Source organism: Aulonocara sp. 'chitande type north' Nkhata Bay, linkage group LG7 (genome assembly GCF_057382095.1).
Source record: "Aulonocara sp. 'chitande type north' Nkhata Bay isolate Kocher_YH1m ecotype deep benthic linkage group LG7, A_spYH_male_GT1.1, whole genome shotgun sequence".
Taxonomy (NCBI): domain Eukaryota; kingdom Metazoa; phylum Chordata; class Actinopteri; order Cichliformes; family Cichlidae; genus Aulonocara; species Aulonocara sp. 'chitande type north' Nkhata Bay.
Window position 1 is genome coordinate 12,023,289 of NC_141350.1, and position 7,636 is coordinate 12,030,924.

At 34.7% G+C, this 7,636-nt stretch overlaps 1 protein-coding gene across 3 annotated transcripts in view; it reads right to left on the reverse strand.

The window, feature by feature from the left end:
- chd2 (chromodomain helicase DNA binding protein 2) overlaps positions 1-4,930 on the reverse strand; it is a 28,342-nt gene extending 23,412 nt beyond the window's left edge. For 2 of the 3 annotated variants that reach the window (XM_086298598.1, XM_086298596.1), the window contains exons 1-4: positions 4,532-4,928; positions 3,039-3,105; positions 2,830-2,890; positions 730-788 (exon numbers count right to left, since the gene is read on the reverse strand). The gene's annotated coding sequence lies outside the window, so the exon portion shown is untranslated. Of the gene's footprint in view, positions 1-729; positions 789-2,829; positions 2,891-3,038; positions 3,106-4,531 lie in introns of all 3 variants that reach the window. The other variant, XM_086298597.1, reaches the window with a different exon arrangement.
- Positions 4,931-7,636: the final 2,706 nt, after the last annotated feature.

The following is a 7,636-nucleotide window of genomic DNA, read 5'->3' on the forward strand; positions in this document are numbered from 1 at the left end:
TGCGAAAAGCATTTCCTCAACTGACCACCAGGAGTAAAATGAGTCTAGAGTTGCACCTAAAGTCACATCAATCAGTTACGTATGCAATCTATTCACGCAACAGCTTTGATGTTCACACAAATTAGGAGTAAAACAGCACAACACAGGTCTGTAAGCAAATATTACTATATGAAAAATATGATCCACTTCATCAATTACCAGACTAACCAATTACATGAGCAACAGATGAACAACACATTAGCATCCAATAACTGTTAAAGCAACAGTTCAAACTATGGTCATTTTCAGTTGTCCACTATTCAGCAACAAGTAACTGTGGTTTGGTATTGGTCTTGTTCTATCAGGTTTTCATCACAATGAAAATCTATAGGATTTGGCAAAATTAAGTATATAGGTAAATATGGCTTTTTTATTAAATGCCTACAGGAGGCAATACAGGCAACATCCCCAAAAATTGCGTGTAGCCGCATGAAATTGTTGTGTGTATCCTACAATGAAATTTATCGTCCCAAACTTCCCCTTTGTTAATTCATTTTCACAGCTGTTTTTTGCTAGCCTCTTAGAACTAAAAGTGAACGTCAGTCATAAAACATGGACAAACTCTACTTAAAGCAAACCTAGTTGAACTGGATCTAAATGTAAATATTCTGTTGAAACTTAAATTTGCCAATCAAAAAGCACATGACAAACGCAATCAGGTCAAAAAAAAAAAAAAAAAAAGGAACTTACAGAGCTGTCTTCTTTTTCTTCACAAATTGAAATCTTCTCCGCAGTGTCTTCTGTCTCCACTATAGAAAAGATGAGGAACAATGAATGACACCCATTTAAAATATTCACAGAAAGATTTCCAGCTTTACAGGCTTTAATGAGCTTTAAGTGCTTGGACCTTTTAATCTATAAATGCTAATTCTAACTGTCAAAGATGGCTTCCAAACACTCATTTTCGTTGTTTCCAGTTGAGAATGATTTGAATGTGAGGAACGCATTTCTGAGAAAACAAAACCAACTTTTATAGCAATAATGACTTGAAAGATAATGTTATTTAACATAAAGGTTGAGGAGAAATGGTCATATTTAAACTCATACTGACTTCAACCTTTGTTGTTAATGTAAAATCAGTATTTTGTGCTTTAAAAGATCATATATATATATATATATATATATACACACACACACACAAGCACATATTATATGGTAGATGTACTGGACTGAATGACAATTAGAGCTGGCAGGATCTTCTTAGTCGTTTTGCAGACTTATAATTTATCTAATGCAGATAAAAAAAAATACTTGGCAATTTATAAGTCACTGTCGAGACACTCAGGTGTTGGTGTATGGTACATTTATGTGCTGTGTAACTCAAGTAGCTTCGCAAGTTAAAACTATTGCAGTTCTTTCTTTTCAAATTTATTCTATCAAATGAAATACTTTGTATTGCTCACTGGAGAGTGTTTCCTTTATGTTCTGTGTGTGGGTGTATCTAACCTGTGGATTTATTTTATGATTTTTACAGTTACTTCTTACGATTAGAAGACGAGATTAATAAATGAATGCTTTTTTTTTTTTTTTTTTTTTTTAAATCACACCTGAAAAGGACACCGAAAGACTTGAATTTCTGTGCGGAGAACAAATTGTGGTTGCCACTTTAATTGGTTTGGCAACATTTATGGGAAATAATCTGTTTTTTCCATTTTGAGAAAATTCTTAGTTACTTATACTTGTTACCCATCTGTGCAAGAAATTTTCTAAAATTCAAAATGGTCACATTCTTGGCTCCAAGTACTTCTACGAGACCCGTTCATTCCAATAATCCAGGGACTATAACCATTTTTATGTTATAGTTAGTGACTTTCAAGTTGAATTTTGCTTCCCAATTTATCAAACATTTTAAAATGTAAGATGTAATTGAATGTGGAGCATTTGCAAAATTTGTCAACTGCTTCCAGACACTAAAGTTCAGAGGAAAAGAAAAGGTTCAGTGACACTTTAGGTATAAATGATTAACAATTCTGCCCCAGAGGAGTTGAATTGCAGTTTTTAACACTTTAAGTTTTAGTACACCTGCAAATGAGATGCAACAAAAGTTCTTAAGTGGTAAAGCATTAAAAGCAGAAACGTTAATGATGATGTGCTAAAGTTTCCACAGCCTGTCGTTTACACATCTGTTACAAAAACATTGTCTCAAGTATAATTTACGATCACACACGAAACGCATTTCTTGCCCATGTACTACAATTGGTGTCATCGTTTAAAATCTGACACAAGAGTTATGAAAAGAACAATCCTTAAGATTAGTCACAGGTTAGCTAGTCAATTGTAAAATTATCATCAACGTGTTGCAAATAGAGATGTTCTCTTAAAACAACACAATAGCAGTTTAATATTAAGCAATTTAAATATTAATGTGCTGTAAGCTATAAAAATGTGCGAAGTGATCTTACGTGTCTGCAGTACACTTTATTCTAAGTGGCGGGAAAATTATTTCGAAATAACCGCGTAACGTTGCCATCCATAGTAAGTGAGCCCACTTCTATACATTTGGAATTTATGTGTTACATCATACACTAGGGGGCAGAACTGTGTTTGTTCAGAAGCGTAGACGTAGCGGTACTTCCTAATAATGATTCTGATGTACAAGCAAAAAACATAAATGTGGACTTTACAACGTTGCTTTTTTTTAAAAATCAAATTAGTAAGGTTATTGTTTTTTAATTGTTATTGTGATTTTTTTTTTTTAAATAATTCAGCACTTTTTTTAAGAGTTCAAAGCTCAAACTGCTTATAAGAATTCTTCTAAAGACACTCAAACTGCCTTAAAATGATACTTACAGTGTCTACTTGCAGTACGGATCACTCAAATTCTTCCATTCACGTTGGCTAAATGTCAACCCTTTGAAATAACAAAAAACAAAAAAAACTTTTTTCAGAAAGGAACTGTGACAACAGCACGCCCTACTGGCTGCAGGTATGCAACAGTAAAGACTAACGAATGGTAAGACTACGCAAAATACCCTGGTTGGTACAAATATAAAACATACCATTTAGATAAGGCAAAGCAATCTCCGCTCTTCTTTGACGTCATTTGGGAAACATCACACCGAATCCCTGCAAAAAACAAAACATTATTTTGATTATTCTAGTAGTCGCAATTAAAAAAAATCAGAACTTACATAGGCATACAAGCCAGTCATAAGCAAGCCATCTGTTTTAATACCTTTTTAAAGCAATATTTTAGGATTATCCAAGACCTCATTAACATATTACCATATTACAAAAATCCTAAATAAGTATTTACATATTTAGTTGTTACTTAGTAAAACTGTTTTATCTTTGCGTGCTTTGTTGACTCAAAACACGACTAAATTTGTCTTAAACAGTAACATCCACTAGAGAATACCTTAAGGAGGACATTTTGTTATGTGTAGGGTGGTACTAATCCGTTGGATTTAACGATATAGTCAAAGTTAGATGTATTATGCCATAAAAGACTAAATATCATCTGCTTTTATTATGTGTTGCATTTCCCTTTATATGTTTAGAAATCAACAACCTCATCCATGAGACTGAGATATTAACATGATTTTATGTCTTTATTTAATTTTATTACAGAATTTAGAATTTCCTTAAATTCACATACTTTTGGTGAAGCTTTCTAGCATAACTTTTTCTTTACATGATTTACAGATGTAAAGTGACTTGAAGAAGAAAATTTATGAGAATATTTAAATGACTTCTCCCTTCAGTACCTCAAAGGGTTAAAAGCCAACACCCTATTTTGTATTTCTAAGTATATCTTGGCTTTTATAATGTACAGAACCTACATTTTCACAATCAAGTTATGTACTGTTTATGTATGGTGTCTAAAATAAAAGGATTTTAGTTAATAGTCATATTTTGGACATTTTAGCAACTTATCACAATTTATGTAAAGTATTTTTAATTAATAAGCAATGAGTATATAATACTTTGTTACATCTTGCTACAAACTATATCTGAGCGGTCTGTGTTAATAAAATGTAAGAAATCATCGATTTTTAAATATTTTTTTCATCTAAAACTCGATGAAAAACCTCAAAAACCGAATACTGTGAAAATAAGCAAAAATGTACTTGAGGTTGTTGCGTTAATATCAATCAGCTCCCGATACAACATTTTTAAAACGAAACTTTTGCTTATTTTTGCTGGTTTTGTCGAACAAATTCAGACAAGGGCATTTGCCCTTTCAAGGACAAAGCAAATTTTAAATGCGTAGGTTGAAATAACTCCAAACAGGTCGCGAACAAATACACTTTCAAAAATCTAAACTAAGCTAACTCAAAACTGCCCTTACAAACATACAAAATCCACAAACTAAAAAACAAATGCATGCAATTTAAACTCTGCAGACCCTTTTCTTTTTTTCTTCGCTAACAGCACACCATAGCCATTTTTACCAACACTGCGCCTATCTGTCGTTCTTTCCACCATATTGCTTTACACGCCTGGCTCGTTTTTTTCAGCTATTAATGTATGATTACTCTTAAGTTCTTACCAATTTCACGGGCCGTGTCTATCCCCCGTCATCTGCCTCGGTCAGTGCCGCATTTTTGCGCGATTTTCGCCGTTTTGGTGGGTCTTTCAGCCGCATCGCTGAGCCCTTCCTCCACTCCGTCGTCGACGCTTTGCTCCTCTGCTGCGTGTGTCCTCCTCTCTGCCTCTGCCTGAGCTGATATCCTTCAGCGGCTCTGCCCACTTTTGCTCTCAACGTAAGCCAAGCTCCACTTCCTCTACAGCCCCATCTAGCTAGCGCTAGCATCATACTGAACATAAAAGAAATGTCCTCCTTTTTTTTTCTTTCTTCGGCTGAGCTCATGCCACGTTAAAAACAGCATATTTAAAACATTGTCGTAAATGAAAGAAGTTAACAAAACATTATGTTGGCCAAGTGTAGCTGTATATTTGTCAGATAGAGCTACATTAGGACGCTAGCTAGAAGTCCAAGTGAGAAAACTTTGTACGAATATTGTTATGAATATTGGCCACGAAGCTACAGTTAGCTTATTGAGGGTATACCAACATTTGAATCTAGTGTGTGCTTTCAGGCTACCCTTTTTTCTTTTCTTTTCTCACAAATCAAATGTGAAATAGTTTGTTGTTGTTGGGGGGTTTTCTTTACCATAATGCTGACCTTCTTTGACCCCCTTCCTTTTTATGGCCTTAAAGGCTTGCCGGGGACCTTAATAACACTTTATTAAGTTATAATACATGTTTTTTTGCTACCATGTGAACTCAGCTTCATTGAGGCCTTGCACACAGTGTTTCTTAGCCTAAGATGATGCCATGCTAGATGTGCTATGAAATTAACTTTTTATTTGTTAGTTTTGAACAGAAAATTCAAATATTTAACTGCATAATCCCCCCCCCCCCAAAAAAAAAAGATGAATTGAATGGACTGGAAAGACCAAATCTACTTCAGGGTTAAGACATACATGAGGATGTAGCCGGATATAAGCACAGGTGTGAAATAGACAACAGAGGTCCACACTGCTTGTGACAACCTGGCAAAAATCAACTGATTTCAGCCCATTATTAACCTTAACTGCAAATAAACAAAAGGAAATAGAAAGGAAAACTCAAACTAATAATGTAATGGATGCATTGAGAAATCTATTGAGAACAGCCAAACATGGCAAGCTTGGCTTGTTCAGTGAATGCAGCCTTTGTTGGACACTATTTGTTGAAGACTCTGGTATGCACGCACTCCACCCCCATCGTGGGCCAATGAGATGCTCCACACAGCAGCGCATGCTCTTTCCAGTGGAAAATTTCTATAAAAAGATCATCAGCCTAGCAACAGGAGTGCCCTGCTGAGGTATTACAAATTCAGACGCCTCAAGTGAAGTGACCATGGCCTTATTTTAAATGACTGGTTGGATGGATGGTCCTTCCTGAATGCTGAAATCTAAATATTGTGCTCTGAGAGACTGACAGGGTTCGCCTCTGTGCCCCAATTGTACAAGTGCCACTCCTATTTGGTTCTTAAATGTGTTTATTTTAATGTTGCTTTTTGTAATGTCCTTAATGTGGTGTAGTTACAGTCATGTAAGATTTTATATTTATGTATAGATTCCAGTTTTAATGAAATTAATAAATGCATTTTGGTAAGAAAATAGAGTGTAGAAGAGGGTTTTAAAACCTGTACACACAACTTCACAAGAGATTTGTGTCTCCTCCTGGGGCCATACTGAGGCTCTTTCACTTACTGGGCAAATGTATGAACAACACTAAACTATAGAGCCAGTAAACAAGTGGAAAACTCACTCCCCTTAATTTAAATATAGAAAAGTATGATACATGTAGTACATTTTATTGACAAAATGACCCGTAAATCAAAGATAATGGAGGATCTATTTATGCGTAGTTTGGTAGGAAAATGGTAGGAAATTATAAATTAATCACTAGAATCGCATTTCTATAGAAAATAGTGTGATTAGAATACTTTAAACACATGTGTTAGCATATGAAGGACTACCGTTTATATATGTGAGTAAATGTATGGATAAATGATATATAGAGTGTCCGACCTACCTTTTTTATACTGTTATTTGTGGTGTTTTTTATGTGTATGACTTGCAACTTCTTTTCTTCATCCGTTCTTAACAATTCTTTAAAAAAATTTGTAGTTTTGGGGAAACTAGGCTTATAATGGTAGCTTTGGAGATGAAAAAGGTAAAGTGTAAAGTGTTAACATTTATCTTGGAACACATGTTCTCAGAATTTAAACCTGTAAATGCAGCACTGTTGTAGAAAGGTGTGGATGTTGGTTCTAGCAAAGACTGACCCAACAATCAAACATAAGAACAGGTTCTTATGTTTGATTTTTCACTTCGAAAGATGTGAATACACACAAAATGTGACAGTCAAACAAGGAAATTAATGCTTAAACCATCTTTGAAGGTAAAGAGAAATAAGATTCAAAATAAATACCATGGATTATAATGAGCATATTTCATAGCACAGGTAATATAGATCCTATAGAGTATTGATGTGTTTCAATCTAGTTTAAGGAAATGCATGACATGATCGCCTCAGTCATAACCTGAGCTGTTTTTCTGTGCAAAGTTCAAGCCCTGTTCTCAGGATGTGACAATATCCTTGTCAGCTAAAAATTTGTATCCTCCCTTTTGAAACAAACTCTTGCCCCACATGGGGAAAACCACAAAAAGCAAATACATCTGAGCAAAAATGATTATATATAATATACATCCAGCCTTTGGACAGTTTATAATGGTTGTTTTGTGTGTCTGTCTGGTATTTGTGGTTCACTTAAGCTCCTCTGACATTATTGTAATTTGCGTACAAATCCGTGTTAGATCTTACGTCATAAAATACGTCTTTAAATATGAAAAAAGAGTCAACCACTAAATGGATTGTTTGCTTCAAAATGCCTCTGATTCTCGAGGTTTTCGCTAAACAGAGTGTGCTGCATGTTGAAACCTCATCTGAGGAGAAAATGCTTGCTCTATTATTATTTGGTGCTGCCATCTGGTGGACCTTGTTCAGATTAAAGAGTTCTAGTAAGGGAAATGTACAAAAGTACAGAAATAATTAAACACACCACACACACACACAAAATGAGACTAGCTTTTGTCTTTGT